The sequence below is a fragment of the Crocuta crocuta genome, unplaced genomic scaffold, assembly GCF_008692635.1.
Source record: "Crocuta crocuta isolate KB4526 unplaced genomic scaffold, BGI_CrCroc_1.0 scaffold32, whole genome shotgun sequence".
Taxonomy (NCBI): domain Eukaryota; kingdom Metazoa; phylum Chordata; class Mammalia; order Carnivora; family Hyaenidae; genus Crocuta; species Crocuta crocuta.
Window position 1 is genome coordinate 7,917,175 of NW_027529424.1, and position 17,424 is coordinate 7,934,598.

The 17,424-nt window shown below is 49.3% G+C and overlaps 1 protein-coding gene across 1 annotated transcript in view; it reads left to right on the top strand.

The window, feature by feature from the left end:
• The first annotated feature begins 44 nt into the window (after positions 1 to 44).
• The window catches only part of SFMBT2 (Scm like with four mbt domains 2), a 201,050-nt gene continuing 183,670 nt past the window's right edge, over positions 45 to 17,424 (top strand). The window contains exon 1 of the mRNA XM_077758536.1: positions 45 to 270. The gene's annotated coding sequence lies outside the window, so the exon portion shown is untranslated. The remainder of the gene's footprint in view (positions 271 to 17,424) is intronic.

Here is a 17,424-nt window from a genome sequence, read left to right on the forward strand (position 1 = left end):
CCCCCCCGACACTGCCGGCGCGCCCCGAGGTCTGGGGCGCCCAGCCCCGCGCGCAGTCCCCGCGTTTCGTCGGCTCCGGCGGCGCGGTCGTGGCGGATCCGTGCCCGCTGGTGGGAAACCGCTTTCGACCAGGGCAGACCCTGCCTGAATCCGGATCCATCGCGCTGCCCACTGCTTTCCCGCGCCCCTCCACCCTCCCCACCGAGGCCAAGGGACTTGAGGGACCGATTGGCGTGTCTACACCAAGCAAGTGGATCCAGGTGTCGCCAGGTCGGAGAAAACGCAAAAACGGGCGTAAATTCGGCCCCCAATCCTGGGGAGGCAGGTGGGGGTGGGGAGGGAGATTGAGCGGGTACGGTGGGGGAGGGGAGAGGCCTTGGTGGCCAGGAGGAATTGTTGCCAGGCTGTCCTTTGAGATAGGAGATCTGCTACTTTCAGCCTGGTTCGCGTTAGCCTGGCACAGCCCCGGCTTCCTCCCTCCATCAGTAAATGTCTCCAGTCCTTATCTCCGCTCGGTGCTGCCACCAAGCCTGAGAGGGTACACCCGTGCACCCCAGAAACCCTCCACTCCCCGTCACTGCCCGGTGGGGGTGGTTCAGCCCCTCCCCTGGAGAAGGGTGCCCCCCCTTCTGATGTGTGGTGTTCTGGAAGTGCCAGCGGAGACCTTCAGGGGTTAAAAGTGAGTATTTCCCCTTTCCGTACCAGCTCTGGAGCCTCAACCAGGCCATCCCGCTGGGACCTGAATTTCACTAATGGTGGGAGTCATTGATCTGAGAGAGCTTTTTGTCTTCATGGTTTTTTGTGTTTGTTTGTTTGTTTGTTTTGGCAGAAGTCATGGACTTTTTTTTTTAAACCTTGGTCTAGGTGTAAATGCCTAGATTCATGATTCTTGCTTTAAAAACAAAAACAAAAACAGCCAAGCAGAAGAGGTTCTTGAAGAAAGGGGAGAGCCTTGGTGATCTCAGGATTGGCCTCTCCAGTCCCTTTTTTATCAAAAGACCTTGCTTTGCTGTTCTGGGAGTGTGAATGTTTATCAAGTCCCATTTCTGCCTATTCTAGCTGAGGCGGCATTTTTCACCTTTCTTTGCAGCCAGCGCCCACAAAGGGCTCCCGACTCTGAGAAGTGCTGAGTGATGGAAACAGGGCTCTGAGCAGTGAGTGAATGAGGGTTCCCTTTCAACCGTACCGGGGTGCTTCTGGGGTTTAAGCCCATGCAGGGGAAGTGCGCGGCTCTCCAGGGCCTGTACTTACGCCTAGAAGTTTTTTGTCAGGATGAGGAAGTAGAAGTTCCTCTTCTCCTCTTTCTTCTTAGTAATTTGAACAAAAACGGTCTCCTGTGGGATTTGAGTGACCTCCAGTTCTGTTGTTCGAGGTTTGGACATTTCTCTGTTAGGATTTCTCTGCGTGGAACTTTCAGAGGTCACCTGACAGTAGAGTGGTCTTGCAAGTTATAAGAACTTGTAAAAGGTTCTTGTACCCAAATGAAATTAGCACGTGTAACTCAAGGTGCATTCTGCGTTTTGTTTTGTTTTTTCTTCTAGCGCTTCTTGTCTCTGTTTTGCCCCAGAAGCAACCTATTGTCCTCATTCTACAAATAAGGGGAAAAAATAGTGAAATTATACTTGTCGTAAGAGACCAAGCTGTGCGTTCATTGGTGAGCCAGGATCTAACCGCCTGATTTTGTTAGACAGAACCAGAGGGTCAGGGCTCTACTTCAGAGATGTTTCTGTCTAGCTGTGTGACCTTGGACCACTTACCCGTACTTTTCTGAGCCTCATCTTCCTTGTTTACGAAATTAGTGCTTTGGACTTGAGCTTCACTCAGAGGCCTCCATGCTTCTGCTCGGGGGAGAATCGGTGGTCAGCACACCTCTGTGGGCACGCCCGTGCTTCGTCTCTCAGACCCACGCCTGCAAAGCGTAGTGGAAGCGGTACCCTGGCCTTGGTGACAGTGGCCTAAGAAGATGTCTGTGAAGGCAGTTGGGGGGTCGAGTTCACTGTGCAGGGGTAAAACGCTGTCATTGTTGGGCAACACAGGTTCCACGTGGGGGCACGTTTCCTTCACGCCCTGGGAAAGGGGGTGTAGCGATGGAGGAACGCACCAAGGTAGCCTTCGCATATCATCCCTATAATAGCATGGGCTGGGCTAGGTCGCTGTGGTTTTTTTTTTTTTTTTAATGTTTTATTTATTTCTAGGAGAGAGAGAGACAGCGTGAGCAGGGGAGGGTCAGAGAGAGAGGGAGTGACAGACTCTGAAACAGGCTCCAGGCTCTGAGCTGGCAGTCAGCACAGAGCCCGATGCGGGGCTCGAACCCACGAACCGCGAGATCATGACCTAAGCGAAAGTCGGACGCTCAACCGTCTAAGCCACCCAGGCGCCCCTAGGTCGCTGTGGTTTTGAAGAGAAGTCATCCAGAAGTACCTGATTGGAGTATGTTTTAGTACTTCCTGGGACTAGAAGGGACCATTTCAGGTGGCCCTCTGTACCCTACCATTGCAGGGACCTCACTAGTGTTTAGAATGTGTGAGGGCGACTGCTGGTAACCTAGTGAGTGAAGGAGCCCGATCTGATGGTGCGTTTTCCATTCCCGCTCTTTACGTTGGGCCACTAGGCAGCACAGTTGAGCCTTGAACAGCATGGAGGTAGGGGCCACAACTTCCCCCACTTCCGGTCGAAAATCCTTGTGTAACTCGACTCCTCAAAAACTGAACTACTAATAGCCCGCTGTTGACTAGAAGCCTTTACCGATGATGTGAACAGTTGACGTGTACATATTTTCTACATGTATTAGGCTCTGTGTTCTCACAATACAGTAAGCTAGGGAAAAATAGTTACTAAGAAAATGATAAGGCAGAGAAAAGACATTTAGAGGAGTGTATTTTATAAAAAAAAAAAAATCTGCGTGTCAGTGGACCCATTGTTCAAACCTGTGCTATTCAAGAGTCAACTGGACTTCTCTGGGCGCCTGAGTGGCTCAGTCACTTGAGTGTCTGACTCTGGCCCGGGTTATGATCTCAAGGTTTGCGGGTTCGAGCCTCGCAGCCCGGAGCCTGCTTTGGATTCTCTGTGTCCCTCTCTCTTTGCCCCTCCCCTGCTTATGTTCTCCTCGTCTCTCTCAAAAATAAACAAACATTAAAAAAAAAAAGAAATGAAAACAGTAGTTAAGAGTCAACCATATTTCCTTTCTTTGTAAGACTAAAAGGGTCATGGACAACTCATAAGAAAAACAGTCTTATTGGCTAAAGCAAACTTTGGCTGCAGTCAGTGTAAACGAGACAGGACTATAGATTGTAAATAAGGGAAGGGATTTAATTTAGAACTTGGGTAACAAGGATATAAAGTTACCAAATAAAATTCCTTTTTTTTAATGTTTTATTTTATTTTTCAGAGAGAAAGAAAGAGAGAGAGAGGGAACATGAGTAGGGGAGGGGCAGAGAGACAGGGAGACACAGTCTGAAGCAGGCTTCTGGCTCTAAGCTGTCAGCACAGCCTGATGTGGGGCTCGAACCCATGAACCAGGAGATCATGACCCGAGCGGAAGTCGGACGCTTAACTGACTGAGCCACCCAGGCGCCCCTAGTGAATTTCAAAACGTGGTTCTATTTCACCACGTACTGATAGTTAGGGTCCTTTGTGTTTTGACAAGATGACATTCACTAATCAGAAAGTTTTACTTTCGGTCACTTAGGTTTCCAATCTCGTGAAAAGAGATATATGTCTTTGACACCGATTAAGCAAAGAATCCATTATGCTTTTCTGGTTTGCTCTTTTTAATTTTCTTAAAAACAAAAATGACACGTTTTGGTAGATGGAGCGCTTGTGAGAGCATATGGTGAGTTCTGTAGAGTGGGGCAAATAATATCAGCAGCCGTGACTATAAAAGACCAGTTTGGAGCTGGTGGGACAGAGAAGATGGAAGAGAGAGTTTTATCCTGGGAATTTTTTTCCCGCCTGAGGTTTTATTGGCTGAGAAAAAAATAATCTTTTTTTATTATTAAAAAAAATTTTTTTAAAGTAATGTACATTCAGGCTGGGTGAGGCTCATACTCATGACCCTGACATCAAGGATCACATGCTCTACCGACTGAGTCAGCTAGGTGCCCTGAAAAAAAATAACCCTTTAAGAGATTATTAAGGTGCACCTTGTGTACTTTCTCCTGAATCTGGCAAGTTTTTCTTTTCTCCATTCCATTTCAGTTAAAACTGAAGTCTGAGCCCCGCACCACAATCAGCTATAATACAAGAGTCTGAAATGCCACGTGCAAGTTCCCACAAAGTCTCATTTTAAATATAATTTGAATAGGTGCTCCTTTAAAACCTGGACATTTGGATCTGTAGATCCAGGGACTATCGACGAAAGGATTGTGGGATTAGTAAGATTTGGAATTGTCGGTTTGTTGCAGATAATGTTGAAAATAGGGGCGCCTAGGTGGCTTAGTCGGTTAAGCGTCCGACTTTCGCTTAGGTCATGATCTTGCGGTTCGTGGGTTCGAGCCCCGCGTCGGGCTCTGTGCTGTCTGCCAGCTGGAGCCTGTTTCAGTCTGTGACTCTCTCTCTCTGACCCTCCCCTGCTCACGCTCTCTCTCTCTCTCTCTCTCTCTCTCCTAGAAATAAGTAAAACATTAAAAAATTTAAAAAAATTTAAAAAAATAAAAAAAAAAGAAAAGAAAAGTACGTGTTTAAGCTTCAACTGTTTTCCAGCCACTGTGCGTCATACTTGGTATTTATAGTTCCTCAACGTTCTGGGAATATCACCCCACTTTACAGAGGAGACTGAGGCTTTAGGGAGCTTGAGTAGCTTGCTAGCAAGGTGGGAACAGCAGAGAGTGAGGGCTTGAATACTCGTAGTCTGAACTTGCCTTGAAACTGAACTTACTGGGGTGTGTGGGTGGCTCAGTCGGTTAAGTGTCAGGCTTCTGCTCAGCTCATGATCTCACGGTTTGTGGGTTCGAGCCCTGCGCCTGGCTCTGTGCTGCCGGCTAGCTCAGAGCCTGGAGCCTGCTTCAGATTCTGTATCTTCCTCTCTCTCTGACCCTCCCCTGCTCATGCTGTCTCTATCTCTCTCAGAAAATAAATAAAACATTAAAAATAAAAGAGGAAACTGAACTTATTGTATATTCATCATTCACTCTGTGTGACACACCGTGGCTAGCACTTTAAATGCCTTAGTTTCCCTAATCCTTATAGGAGATTATCTTTGTTTTACTGATACAGAGATCGAGTCTTTGGAGAGGTTATACAGGATCATATAAGTGTTTTTTGTTTTTTTTTTTATGTGCTTGATTTGAAATGCAGGAAGACTAGAGCATTTTTTGTCTGTATTTATTTCGGATCATCATGAAAGAGCAAAACCTTTACATGAAGCTGAATCTCTGTTTTTAGATGGAGAAGTGAAAATACTCAGTGTTTCTGGGCTGGGGTTGCGTGCTGCTCCCTGACAGGTCATTTGGCCACTGTTTGGGAAAGTGCCGCCTTTCTGAAATTTCAGCTTAATTAAAAAAATAATTGGCTTTTAATCCACCGGTTTCCTTTTTTCTCTCCTTTCTGAAAGACTTTCCTGCACTAACATTGGTGAGAACAAATTGAAATATTCTCAAGTTGTGAAAGAAGTGGAGAGTGGAAAACCAAAGGACCCTAGGAAAGCCGAGGAAGAGAGCTAGAATTTTCCCTTCCAAGTGGTGCTGGCCACAATGAGCCTGGTCTTCTAGACTCACCTCAGCACCTTTGGGTGAGGCCTGGAAGCATGGCCTCCTTGCACTCACTCTTGCCTGGACGGCTGGTGGTCCACTCTTCACGCGGTGAGGTGGACCTCAGGCTTGAAGCGGGCCAGCAAAGCGTCTGTATGTTTACGGGAAGAAATTAATTTCACTTCCTCTGAAGCTCAGGAGACAAAGTCAGGTTTTGCCAAATCAAAGTAGCAGGATTTTCATGGAAATTGGCTTTTGGTGTTTTGTTTTTGTTTTGTTTTGTTTTGTTTTTTAGGAAATGCAGTAAATGTAGATGGCCTGTGCTCTGATGGGTAGAGTGAACCAGTCCTGGGAAGTCAGAACTCCTGGTCTGGCTCAGAGTTTTTTGTGTGTGACCTTGGCTAAGTCACTTTCCTTAAGCCTTCCACACTCAGTTTTCAATTTTTTTCCCCCTGCAGTGAATGGCAGATAGAATTCTTGCTAGGTACAAATATGTTTTGCAAAGGTAAAGGCCATGTTGGGGCATCTGGCTGGCTCACTCAGCGAGCATGCGACTCTTTTATTTTTTAATGTCTATTTATTTTTGAGAGAGAGAGAGACAGAGTGCACCTGGGAAGGGGCAGAGAGAGAGAGGGAGACACAGGACCGAAGAGCATGTGATTTTTGATTTCAGGGGTGTGAGTTCAAGCCCCACGTAGGGTATAGACATTACTTAAATAAATAAAACTTAAAAAAAAGTAGAAGCCATGTTTACTTCTGCAAATTTGTGACAAATGCACTATCTTTTTGTTAGCGAAAAACACGTCTCTGACTCTTTCATAAGGTACACACTTCACGCCTGCAAAGGATGCGTTTCCTCTTGTAGCCATTGTTCTCACCTCTGCGTTGGAAAGGATGTTCCCTTTGGGTGGTTTAAAAACAAAACACTATTGAATAGTAGTCATCTTGAGTAGTCAATCATAATCATCTTGTCTGTGTGCTGAGCACAGAACTCACTGGGCGCGCCAGGGAAGAGAAGAGGGCATCTGTCATCCGATAGTGACCAGTGATGCTCTGCGTAGGGTAGAGATCTTTAAGAAAGATGGAACTCCCTAGAAGACTGTTCTAAACGGGCTTGCGTCGCTGTCCTTTCTGAAAGCGACACGCTGCTTCTCAAGCATCGCGGAGAGCTTGCAGAAGCATTCCATAAAGCGAGCAGGATAAGGGATGGAAAAAGTCAAGGGAATTGGAGGGCAAAGCCCACTGCCAACATTTCGGCTGGATCCGTGTGGTGTTTACATTTCCCCCTGCGAGGAAGAAACTGGCTTTGCCTGTCGGAGGGTGGAGAAGCGGGAAAGAGGAGCCTTCGAATGGAGGCCCCTGGGCACAAAGATGGGCGTTTGGGGGTAGGTAGCCTGCACAGTCTGATCAAGGGGACAGAGGTCATTAATGGGACAGGAAGTCCTGAGTGCAGGCACGCGCTCTTCCCGCCAGCCTGCTTGTTTTACGTATTAATATTCTTGATCCTAACTCACCAAGTTAGACTTCGTCTGCTTTAATCATACTTACTCGTTGGTAATTATGATGTTTTATGTGCAAATGGACGAACACCAGCTGTGAAGTCGCTACTCTAGCCTCTGGCTGAGTGTTGGTGGCTGGAGGTCGGATCCGGTTTTGCTCTCACCGATTCGCCGCGAGTGGCACTGACATGTCAAGCCTGGGTCACCCAACGCTGCATCTTCATCCCACACGTTTGTCTGTTCCTCTCGCTTGCAGTCATCAGTCTTCATTTGCCACGTGCTGTAGTTAAGAAGAGGCTCTGAAAGTCCCGAGTGTGTGTACGGGGCACCTGCCTGGCTCAGTCGGTTGTGTCAAGTCCGACTTGGGCTCAGGTCATGATCTCACAGCTCCTGAGTTCGAGCCCCGTGTCGGGCTCCGTGCTGACAGCTCAGCAAATATAAAAAAGTCCTGAGTGTGTAAAAGATGTACATTTGAGAGACTTACCTCCCAGCTTAAAAAAAAATTTTTTTTTATGTATGTTTATTTTTGAGAGAGACAGAGACAGAGCACAAGCGTGGGAGGGGCAGAGAGAGAGGGAGACACAGAATCTGAAGCNTAAAAAAAAAAAAACTTTAAATTAGGGGCGCCTGAGTGACTCAGTCAGTTAAGCGTCCGACTTTGGCTCAGGTCATGATCTCATGGTTCGTGNAGTGGAGCTCAAACTCACAAACTGTGAGATCACGACCTGAGCCAAAGTCCGACGCTTAACTGACTGAGCCACCCATGGCCACACCTCCCAGCTTTTTTGATTGATTGATTGAATGATTGATTCATTGGTTTTTGTGTGTGTGTGTGTGTGGGGGGAATGGGAGTGATTTTCAGATATTTATCTGGCAGCAGATGAGATTCTTTAGGAATCCGTGTTGGAGTCAAGCATTTCCAAGGACAGGGCTTCCCGAGCTGAGCAGGAGCCCGGGAGGAAGCCAGAGCCGGGCCCAGGACCCTGTGAGAAGCGTTAGCGTCAGGGCGCTAATGGAACAGAACGTCGCTCGTCATGTTTCCTGTGGAAGCTGACAGTTTGTGAGATCCTTCAGGGATCCGTGCTCCGGTGTACGTAACCCCTGCCGAGTGCGTGTCCCTGATGTCGGGTAGGGAGAGGTGACGTCCCCTAGTGCCATCCCTGTAGCACTGAAAAACAGTCAGCTCTGGAATCAGACGGTCGGTGGTGCTTGTCCGAGCTGACATCCTGCTTGGAGGCGGCCGGATGCTCCAAGTGGAGGAACGGAGTATTTGGAGACTCGTTTCGGTCCTTGTCATTCATTGTCTTTAAAACTAACTTAGGGGCACCTGGGTGGCTTAGTCGGTTAAGTGTCCGACTTTCGCTTAGGTCATGATCTCGCGGTTCGTGGGTTCGAGCCCCGCGTCGGGCTCTGTGCTGACTGCCAGCTCGGAGCCTGGAGCCTGTTNCTCTCTGTTCCTTCCCCAGCTCACGCTCTGTCTCTGTCTCTCTCTCTCAAAAATAAATAAACATTTAAAAAACCCCGTGAACCTACATACGCTTTTTTCTTCCCATCTAGCTTCAAAGCACGGGACACCTTTTTTCTGTTCATCCCTCTGCCGATACAACCTTGAGTGTCTTTCTGCAGTTTATCGGGTTAAGTGTCTGAGTAGCCAGTTGGGCATTTAGGTCCTGACTCATCTCTTTTTATGAGAGCTTTTGGGATCCAGCTCAGAATCATGGGTAATATTTCCTTTTTTGAGTCACTGTTCCCTTCAGGAGGATGCTACATAATTCTCTCCTACCACACACTCTTAGTTTTAGTAAGGAGGGACAGGGAAAGCCCAGATTCCCCTGAAATGTTGCCCTGGGAGAGGAGACTTTTTTAGAATTCTCCCTGTGCTTTGCAGATGAGAACATTGTTGCTGGCTGTGTTGTGGAGGCCAAGAGTACGTTCCGGTCGGTGACAGTTATGTCACAGTGTAAAGCCCAGGTCTCCTGTGACTCCTGCGGGTTCGTTACATTTCCCACGTTGTGTCCTAATTAGGGTAAATTAGGGTGCTTTTACTGACTTTGCATAATGGTAGTTCTCCACTGGAGGGAATCTCCTTCATGCATTTAGATGATATGATTTATAAAATTGATTTATGCCCAACTTTATGGTTCTATCCATGGCTTCACGTAAACACCGGAAATGCTCTTCAGTAGTTTTACGAATCCCCAGGGAGCCCGCAGAGATCTCCAGGCTGGCTTCCGGGAGATGCTTCTGTAGACACTTGGAAGTGTGTGCTATCTCTCAGGCATCACTGCTGTACATCGGCGCCGCTTGAAGTAACAAGTGCGTAACATCCCCTCGGAAAATTAGGCACTGGGGCGCCTGGTTGGCTTAGTCGGTTAAGCGTCCGACTTTCGCTTAGGTCATGATCTCGCGGTTCGTGGGTTCGAGCCCCGCGTCGGGCTCTGTGCTGACTGCCAGCTCAGATCCTGGAGCCTGTTTCAGTCTGTGACTCCCTCTCTCTCTGACCCTCCCCTGCTCACGCTGTCTCTCTCTCTCCTAGAAATAAATAAAACATTAAAAAAAATAAAAGAAAATTAGGCACTGATTACTAGACGTCATCGATGCATGTCTAGCTTACACAAGGACCCCTCCTCAGACTTCTTCACCCTTTGAGTTCTGCATGATCCCACGTACAGCACATGGGCGAATTTCCCGGAAACGGCTTCTACGCGTGGATGTGTGCCGGGAGGGACAGATCTCCTGTGAGACAGGAGGCTCCTCCGCTTGGTTAGAATCTTGGGTTGATGCTCTGATTCGGCCCCGTGTTGGTAGGCGGCAGGGAAACCCCAGGGCTTGTTGCGGAGGTCAGGACCAAGTGGAATGATGTCTGTGCTCATTCTCAGAGCCCTGCTTTTTCAGGAAGGCCTTTACCAGGCTCCTGTGGGTGAAGTATTTCGCGTCAGCCGTGTGCCACCCTAAGGTTGGTATTGGACCTTCGCGGTGCGGCGGCCGATTTCCGGGGAGCGAAGGCCTTCGTCGCTACCTTGATGCAAAGACCTACTGCGCCGTCGATTCTGTTGGGTGTTCCAGGGCCGTGTCCTGCTTGGTAGTAAGTAAGTAGTTTATGCCACCGAAATAATTTGTGGGTAAATAGGCAGTAAGTGAAATCTGAGGTGATGCACAGCCTCGTGCCCTTTCGTTGGGTCTCCTCTCTTGAGCAGGTGACATGGAAGGTGCTCTGTTTTATTGTTGCACACGCCCATTTGGAAGCACTGAGTTCGTTCACTCTTCTGCTCTCGAGTCATATGCGCCGGGGGATTGGGAGTTTAAGAGGTGACAGCTACAACCATGAGTTAGAAGACACAGTGTGTTATTGTGGGCACCGCCGGCCGCTGTCGCCCCGGGATTTACTCCTTGAGTCCCTTTACCTCCCACACATCCTGTTTCCCAGGACGGAGGTAGGAATCTGATTGTAAAAAATTAGCCTGTCTTATGCCGGGACAGCCATTTGTGTCAGATTTCAATCTATTTAGAGTGAAAACCCACGAAGCCTGGTGGAAAAATGGCTGTAAATTGCAGGCCTAATCAAGGTAAATCAGGCTCTGAGAACATGGTGGGCCGCAGAATTCCACGAACCTTCTGCCCCAGAGAATCAGTTCGTCTCACTTGATGATGGAATCAGGCAGGACCTGTTTCTTCTTCGAAAGGCTGAGTGTTGGCTGGTCGGAGCCAGGAGGGGACGGGCTCAGTCAGGCGTCATTAGCGGGGTGAGCCGGGTGACAGGGTGAATATAAATAGCAAGAAGCTCTCCTTGGTAATGGCGCCTGGCACTTAACGTGCTTTTCTTCCTCAAAGCCATTTGCAGAGATGGTTCTCAAACGTGCTCTTAACGACCTGAGGCTCTTATTTGCAAGTTGGTTATTTCAAAGATGGACACGGTGATTTTCAGGGGTCATTTTTGGGTCCCAAGTTAGGTTGTGCGTCTTTAGGAACTCTCTGGTATTTCCCACTTTATTGAAATACTTGGAAAGGTCTTAGCTTCGGTTAGGTACCCTGAGCTCATGTGCAGATTCCTGGAGTGGGAAACGAGGCTGTTTGCTCTGTGGTTCAGACATGCTCGATACCCATGGACAGCTGGAGCGTGTCTGGAATTTCCCAAGCTTCGAGTTTAGACCTTCGTGTTTTATTTCCTATCTGGAGAGTATTCTCTTTTCTGAGTCACGTGAAAAAACAAATAATTGCCAACCTTTTCCCATTTGAGAGTAGCAGGCTTGAAATTACAAGTATGCCAATTAGGGACGCTGGAAGCTTCGTGGACTACTTTAGGGCAGGCCGGTTTGAAAAGTCTGTGGATAACTGGGTAATCTAAAAAGAAACTTGACGTTTCTTTTACTGTTAACACAGCGCGGTTCACAGAAGCGATCCCTTGTGAGTAGTGAGCCTTGGATGCTGCCCGTGGGCGAAGGATGTCTGAGGCCAAGGCAGCCTCGTGACTGGAGTGCAGACTTCGTGTTTTCACCCGACACTGGATAATTATAGCTTCCAACTCGGCGTGGCAAGAGTAACGTTGATCATGTGCAATCACACGAAATCAAGATGAAAAACGGGCGTATTAGCAGTGGGGAAGGAAGGGAGGAAGGGGGGTTTATTGGACTCTCGTAAGCGGGAATCTGAAGCCAGAGCTGGACGTCCACCTCTGACTTTGGAGTGAGGAGGGACCGCTTTCGTGGAGCCCGCACTTGCCTCGTCTCCGGGAAGAAGGAGTGCGTGTTTCAGGTGCTCCGGTCTGTAGCAGTGACAGCGGGCGGAGACCCCTGCCCTTCCATAAAGGCGTGAAGACACTCGCATGGGGGCCTCCCCCCGGAAGGACCCCCACAGGCCTCCAGACCGCTTCCCAGGATCATGTCCTCTCCTGGGCTCAGAGGCGCCGCCAGCCCCTCCCGTTTCCTCTCTCACACAGGAGAAGGCCCAGCGTGTTAGCTCGCTTCCCAGGACGGCACCTGACAGGACAAAGGAGAGACCGGAAACTGACGAAGAGAGAAAAATAACTTCTCCTACGAAGGCGAGAAGAACGATCGTTAAAGAAAGATCATCAGTCGGACAGGGATGGATGGGGGCTCTGCATACAGGTAATGGGAACCAGATGGGGTGGGAATCGGATATTGTGAAGATTTAAAAGGAGCTTTCTTTTGTTTTTTTTTTTTTTATGTTCATTTATTTGAGACAGAGAGAGTGAGTGGGTCTGCGGACAGAGGACCCGAAGCAGGCTCTGTGCTGACAGCAGACAGCCCGATGTGGGGCTCGAACTCATGAACCGGGAGATCGTGGCTTGAGCTGAAGTCGGACACTCAACTGACTGAGGCACCCAGGTGCCCCTCAAAAGAGCTTTCTGAAATTAAACTGTAAAGCTTGATAGAAGAGCAGGAAGAAGCACCTGATGGTAGATCGTAGGTGGTAGTTAGAAGAACATAAAAGATGAGGCGCCTGGGTGTCCCCGCTAGTTAAGTGTCCAACTTCGGCTTCGGTCGCAATCGCACAGTTTGTGAGTTTGAGCCCTGCGTTGGGCTCTGTTGACGGCTCAGAGCCTGGAGCCTGCTTCAGATTCTGTGTCTCCCTCTCTCTCTGCCCTTCCCCTGCTCACGCTCTGTCTCTCTCTGAAAAATCAATAAGCATTAAAAAAAAATAAAAAAGAAAAGAAGAACATAAACGAGAAAATTTAGGAGCTCCAGGAGGCCCGATGTTTGAATGACTTTGAACAAAAGAACAGAAAACAGAGAGGAGGCCCCTAGCAGAAATTCAGGAGAACATCTTAGCACTGAAGAACAGGAATTTCGAATTGGAAGGAAGCCGGGGTGCCCTGAACCCACAAGCGGATTGCCAGTAGCCACGTCACTGAAACCTCAGAAGCCCTGATGACCGGGCTGCTGCCCGACTTCTCCAGTAGAAGATTCAGGACTGTGGAAGGAAGCCCTCAAAACTCTGCAAGAGGATCCTTTTCCAGCTTGGAATTGTTTTACCCGCCTGTGCTGTTGGTCACAGTGTGAGGGTGAGTAAGGACATTTTCCACCCTGCACGACCTCAGTGTTTTCCACTGAAATCCTTTCCTAGGGACGTGATGGGGAACGTGCCTCATCAGAAGAGAGAAAAGCCGATAACGGGGAAGGGGTGGAACCCAGAAGGCAGGATGTGTTACAGAGAGAGAGAGAGAGAGAGAGAGAGAGAGATCGATCTCAGGATGGCACCTGCCAGCCAGGCAGAGAAGACAGTTGGCCTGGATCAGGGCAGAACAGAGGCCCCCGGAAGAAAGTACTGAAGATGCAATTAACAAAATGCCTATATCTCAGCATATCCAGAGGGGATTTAGACAGTGAGTGGGAAAATTGCATTTGAATGGGTGATAAGGATGTGAAAACTAAGGTCCAGGAAAGAACAGGATCGTTACTGAGCCCAGGGCAAAGTTGTGTGAGGAAGGCGGCATCCTAGGTGCTGCGGGGTGGGCTGGGACATCTTAGAGGCTTGCTGCTGGGCTCACGCCTGTCAGGAGGGGAAGGGCAGGCGGGCGGGAGGGAGAGCAGGGCGAAGTGCGAGCGCCTTACCCGATAATGACAGAAACTGAGAAGTTAATAAGGGAGGTGTTATCGGAGTGTGGGGATGACCGAAGCAGTCAGCCGAGGGATGTGAAGGCCAAGGGCGTTGCTGGGAATGAGGGACGCCGTGGGAAGAGTCCCTAGAAATTGCACAATCCATTCTGCTCTTGCTATTTGAGAAACCAGACCTGGAAGAAAGTGTGTCCAGATACCTACATCCATTAGCAGAATGGCTCCCCTAGGAGGAGTCAAGGGGATGAATTCTCGATAAATTGTAACTCTTACTAAACTTTTATGGAAGCAGGCTGGCTCCACTTGGGCAGATGGTGTAGCAAAGTTTGACTTTGTAAAATGGAATTGAGAAAACCAGAATTCTATAAGGAACCCTACTTACAATGCAAGACTGTTTCCTCCTCTTCTTCTTCTTTTTTTTCTTAAATGGGCACCACATCAAACGTGGGGCTTGAACCCACGGCCCTGAGATCGAGAGTCAGATGCTCTACCGACAGAGCCAGCCAGGCACCGCTTGTGCAAGCCTATTTGACGCAGAGCTCTGTCTGGAAGAACCAACCTTCCTCTTTCCACATATAAACGACTTTGCAGAAATACTGTATTTTTGAGTACACCTGTGTTAGGTATCTCTTGATGAAGAACTATGCCGTCTTTCTAAATAAACAACCCAGACACAACTTTTTTCATAAGGCAGCGAGCCCCAGCGTGCAGAGCTTGGGTGAGAAGCATCCGCAGAGCCTGGGAACTTGTTAGGAATATGAATGATTGAGGCCGTTCTCCAGATCTGTGTCAGGATCTGGGGGTGGGGAGGGGCAGCAGCCTGAGATGTGACGGTTCATTCTGTGGTGGCTTCACTTCCGAGAGCCAGGAAGGCAGTTGATGGTGTTACAGGTAATGATGCCCCTCACGTAGAGGTTACGCTCCCCCGTTAGGCTCACCCCACAGTGTAGGAGACCTTAGTCCCCTTGACCTCTAAGCACCTGGTCAGCATTAATGTGAACTGAGCCTTTTGTTGTTTTTTTTTTGAAGCCAAAGGCAGCATTTTACGTTAGTCTTTTGGATAAAAGCTTAGAGCACTCCTGGAGGGCAGTAGTAATAATGTAAGCATCATAATTACGTGCTTATAAAGAGGGAGCACAGGCCTTTTGGGGTGTGTTTGTTGGGATTTGGGCCCTTAGTGGGGGTGGTGTAGTGGGGGGAGGGGGCAGCAGACCAAGCTCCCTTTCCTCGTTTCTCGGGGGGGACTTGTATCCATGTGGTCGCAGGTGGCTCTGGGCGGGGGGGGGAGGTCAAGGCCATGCCCTTCCACTTGTCCTTGGAACATTCACTCCACAGAGTCACCATCGGCGTGACCACATGCAGCTCCTTAACCGTCTACTCCTCCCTGTAGACGGTGGGGGAGTGGGTAGAAAGGGCGGGGGAGGGACCCTGAATGGTCTCTGATGCGCGGTAATTTCTACCTGTGTGCCTTTCACATATGCGGTGTTGAGTTCACGGTCAAGTGCCCTGTGATAAAATCATAGGAGGCTGGGTTTCAGACGTGCAAAATCACTGTTGGCCTTTTATAAACACACTCTAAATGACCCCAAATTTAATGGTTGCTGAACTAAGGGAGATATGTGGACATTTGTCGTACTTCTGTGTCTTCGCATTTTCTCGTAATTCAAGGAAGCTTTGGTACGCTGAAACATAGCCTTGTATGTGTAAGTATTTAACATATGATAAAGACAGAATGTGGAGAGCCAAAGGGATACAAATGGATTATTGCCTGGGGGGGTGGTCAGATCAGGTGCACCTCACAGAATATTTGAGCAGAAATTCCCCATGTGTTAAAAAGTTAAGGGTAAGCCCTGAAATCCCGGACAAGTTAGATGTCTGGTGTCTCGGGTTGGGGGAGGTGAGGATTTTTTAAAACCGCAATGTTTATTTTTTATTTAGAAAATTTTTTAATGTTTATTTATTTTTGAGAGACAGAGCATGGGCAGGGGAGGGGCAGAGAGAGAGACACACGCACAGAATCTGAAGCAGGCTCCAGGCTCTGAGCTGCTAGCACAGAACCTGACACCAAGCTCGGACCCATGAACCGCGAGATCGTGACCTGAGCTGAAGTCAGACGTTTAACCGCCTGAGAACCCCAGGCGCCCCAGGAATTTGCTCTTCAAAATCCTGTTTGTATCCTGCGGAGCTTCTGGGCCAGCTGTCCCCAGTAAGATTTGCTCCCCCGACTGAGTCTGCTGGAAGTCATTTTCCATGAAATGGTCTGTCCTTCTCGTAGCAAACCTATCTTCTCCCGTACTTTCTGCTTCCGTAGGCACCGCCTGGGTCCCGTTACGTGGGTAGGCCTGGCTGTGGCAAGTGACGCGCTTTCTTCCCAGAACCTGCCTCCCGGCTGTGACAAGATTGTGCTTTGTGAATGTTGGGGGGCCCTGGGTTGCACCCGTCCAATTCCTCCCGAGCGTGTTTCCTTTTCTCCCCCGGCCCCTTGCTGACTTAACTCAGAACTGCGCCCCCATTGTTTTGATCTCAGTCCTGTCCCTGTCTGTCTGTCTGTCTGTCGGCCCGGCAGCCTGGCCTCCAGCTGCCAGAGCAACGTTCCTGCAACAGATCTGATCACTTCAGTCCCTGGACCGAGATCCTGCCCGCAGAGTGGACTGCAGGGGTTTGGGTCCCCGCTGGGGCAGAACATTCTCCTCTCGCTGGGGTGCAGCCCTGAGTCTGTTCAGGCAGACCGTGTCCGTGGTGTTTCCTGTCGCTTGCGGGCTTGTAAGGCGTCAGTGCGGGCCCCTTGCCGGGGTGCGCTCTGTGTGCCCCCAGTGTCCCACCTCCCGTTCCCTTCAGCTGCGCCTCCTTCTGCCTCCAGGTTTGGGTGGTGCCCCTGATGGCCCCCAGCGGACAGCCGTGAGGGAGCGGTGTTTTCCAGAGCAGGCCCGTCTTCCTCGCTGTGTGTGTGCGCGCCGTCTGGGTGCCCCTGGACTCAGCGGGCATTGTGTCCCTGTCCGCGTGATCCGGTGCTCTGTGAACTCACACACGGTTCCCCCACTGCTGTCGGGGGTGTGTTTTACCCTGTGGGCTCCCTACATGTGTTCTTGAAGTGGGAGTGTGTTGGCTGTAGGGCACCAGGTGGGACGGCCACGCTTGCTTGTTGACGTCATTGGCTGTAGGGCCCCTGGCTTGCTTTTCAACATGTGGATCCTCTGCAGATTGCACCGGACATTGCTCCTTTATACCAACGACACTAGAGAGACTGGTGGCTCCTCACCCCCCCGTAAGATCCAGGCAGGAGAGCTTGTGAGTCACCCTGGCGGCCTCCCCTTCCATTGTCTGGTCCGTTGGGTGCAGCCCGACGGGGAGGAAATCTCCAGGGCTGTGTCTCCCCATAAATTCGAGCATCTGTGTTGTAATCGGGTTTGGGAAAGAACTCTCCTAGGACAATGCAGTTCTGCCTCTCATCCTGAGGGTTATTTTAGCAGCCTGATGTTGGTGGGGTAAAATTAGCCAGCCTCAGTGTTAACGTGCTGGCTTTGCCAATGCTCTCCATTTTAAATAATCTTGGCACCCATCTATCTGTTGAACGGGTTCCTTTATTTAATCCTGCATTTAAAAAAATTATTTAAAGAAAAACACACCCAGTTCCTATTTAGATTTAAGCTGTTCTGAAGGCAC